Source organism: Penaeus chinensis, chromosome 9 (assembly GCF_019202785.1).
Source record: "Penaeus chinensis breed Huanghai No. 1 chromosome 9, ASM1920278v2, whole genome shotgun sequence".
NCBI classification, from domain to species: domain Eukaryota; kingdom Metazoa; phylum Arthropoda; class Malacostraca; order Decapoda; family Penaeidae; genus Penaeus; species Penaeus chinensis.
Genome location: NC_061827.1, coordinates 38,389,705 through 38,392,565, shown reverse-complemented (window position 1 = coordinate 38,392,565; position 2,861 = coordinate 38,389,705). Strand labels below are relative to the sequence as shown.

General features: G+C 42.0%; 1 protein-coding gene across 1 annotated transcript in view; it reads left to right on the top strand.

Annotated features, from left to right (window-relative positions):
* The first annotated feature begins 866 nt into the window (after positions 1 to 866).
* Positions 867 to 2,861, top strand: part of LOC125028872 (calpain-5-like) — a 44,557-nt gene continuing 42,562 nt past the window's right edge. Inside the window, exon 1 of the mRNA XM_047618438.1 lies at positions 867 to 1,191. The gene's annotated coding sequence lies outside the window, so the exon portion shown is untranslated. The remainder of the gene's footprint in view (positions 1,192 to 2,861) is intronic.

Sequence of the window (2,861 nt, the reverse complement as noted above, 5' to 3'; positions counted from 1 at the left end):
GCTTGTTTAGCCCCAACGTTCTTTTATCTTGTCGCACCACTTGTTTTGGTTGGTCTTCTTCAGACGCGGTCCAGAGTATGGAGAGGGGGTTCCTGCGTCCGAATGGGGTCAGCGGATGTGGGGGTGGTAGTAGCCGTTCAGGTCAGTGAGGATGAGGTTTAAAGGGCTATTTCCATGGGTAGGGAAGTTACTATTTGGCGGAGGTTTAATTCATTCTGGACTTCAGAAGTGTCGATTTCAATAAAATCTCATCATATAATTAAATTTAGAGCTGGTTTATCTAACTTTCAGAAGATCGGAAGTGTAGGTGAGATGGTGGAGCAGAAAAGCTTTGGTGGTTGCCCTGGGTGGATGATACAAAACGCAACACAGTAATGACGCTGCGTGGCGGGGGTGGAGGGAGGGCAGCACTCTGACCCACAGCAACACCCGTTCATGTGGGACATCAACCCGGATTGGTGCCGGTCGCAACGACTGGCGTGCTAACAAAACTATGCTGCCACCGTTTTTTTTTTTTTTTTTTTTTTTTTCGTTTATTTTTGCGAGGATTGTGGAAAATTTGGAAATTGCTGATGGGCGGTGATCACGGAAGCAAGTTTGTCAATTTGGTTGCTGAGCGACAGTAAAAGGACCGGGAATTTTTTTTAGCAGTTTGTTTACGTAATTAGCTGACCAGTGCATTGCTCGGCGAAACCGTTCACTCCGAGCGGTTTGGGCCAAAGCGAAGCGCAACGTGCTGAAAAGCTCAATTAAACGCAGGGTGCAATATGTGGATTTTTTCGGTGCACTTCCTTCCTTCGTTTGCAATCGCGGGAGCGGAATAGTTTCGAAGTTTTCAGTCTGTATAACAGCGCTGTCGGGATATCCATTTAATTTCTTTAACTACACGAGCCTACCGTGCGAGTAAGTCATATGACACGTGGTGAGATTGGTTGTTCTAGAGAGACATTCACGGGAGCACTTCTGCCAATCGCTTGTAGTTTACCGGCGCGTTTCTCAGGTTTCATCGGGATTCAACCAGTTCCCTAGAGCTTGCTGAGATCTCTGTCGATTTCTGTCGTTTGTAGTACTACTGCGATGGCCGTAAAGAGTGTGGAGAAAATAAAATCGAAGAAAGGGAAGCTAACATGCTAGCTTTGGCTGCCTCCGAGCCAGGAGCGCCGACCTCACGTCCGCACAGTGCGGGGACAGGTCAGTGTGTCATCTGTGTGTTATACATGTGTCCCGGAAAAAACAGCGCAATAAATGTATAGATTACATAGTCTGCGAGCCCCCTCCCTCATAGCAAGTAGGCGAAATCATGCAACTAAAACACACTCGAACACACCCATACACAATAAAATCAAACTTCAGCAGCAGCAACAACAACAACAACAACAACAACAACAACAACAACAACAACAACAACAACAACAACAACAACAACAACATTCGCACACAAAAAAATCTAACAGTGACAGCAGCATAAATATCAACAAAAAACACACCCACGTATATAACAAAATACAACAACAAACGCGATCGACAACAGCTGATAAAAATACAGTTCTCTGCGTGAAGTTCGCCGGAGACAGTTGCAAAATTTGTATTCTTAAAACAAGTTCCGTGGTTAAAATTTCTGTTACCGTTGACTGGTCGATTTTTTTTACAATTATTCAGGTTTATTATAATTATCATTATCGTTGTCATTGTTGTTGTTGTTGTTGTTGTTGTTGTTATTATTAGTATTACTCTTTATGGTTATTGTGGTTATTGTCTCACACCAAAATTGAGGAATCTGACCTTGCCATTCCAGCAGAGCAGCCTTTCTTCTATAGTATTTCCTTCTTAGGTTAATAACGAGGGAAGTAGAGAGGAAAGGACTTATGAATATATAATTTATTAATCCATTCAATGCAGTCAGAAGGTGACAATTAAAATAACGAAAATTATAATTGGCAACTGACGGAATGTTAGCGAATGACGTAAGCGAGGGAATTGCCATGAGCTAATGGGAACTGCACACTTGACCGTGGCGTGACGATAGACCCTAGCGACCAGTCTATTAGAGCCCATGAGATCTGTAATAGACAATCCCGTGACACTAGGCGCTGGACCCAAGGGAAGTCCGTCGAAATTCAAATAGGTTCCGTCATGGCTCGGCTGTGTGTAAAAATATGATGGCGATAACGAAAGTGAGCGACGGATAGTGGTCGTAATTCCCGCCAATAGCGACGACGAGGAATTCAGACTCGCAGACCTTAATCATTGCGGATTTATTGGCAAGAAAGCTTCGTTTCGAGATCCGCACATGTGCCCGGGCTCTGTCCTGCCGGAACATACGACGTAATGCTTATTTATTTTTTACCATGAATATCCTTCACATTTACTAAATTACTGAGAGTTTTACTTCGGTGATTCGCTTTAACACCGCCATTTCCCTGATACTTATCATACCTTCTCCAGATATTGTAGTTGTGCTTTGTTTGCGAAGGAAATGAGTCTTAGATTCGTTCGAAATAAGACAAGGGCTTTCAGAAAAAGAAAAAGAAAAATATCAGCCGGAAATCAGTGCTAGGCGTCATTTCCAAATTTAACTCATATTTTTTATATTGGTTACTTTGTATGTTGATGTTAAATATGAACATATATATGTATATTGGTGTTAATTATTTTATATATATTTTATTTTATATTGGTTAATGTGGACGTGGAAGTTAATTCTCTTGTTTATTAAAGATCGATGCGGATATTAGCTACGTGATGAAAGTAATAAGGTAAAATAATAGATATAAATGTGTCAAGGAAGGAGAGAGTGGAGGAAGGAAGGGAGGGAGGGAGGGAGAGTTAGGAAAAATAACGAAATGACGAGGTAGAGATAG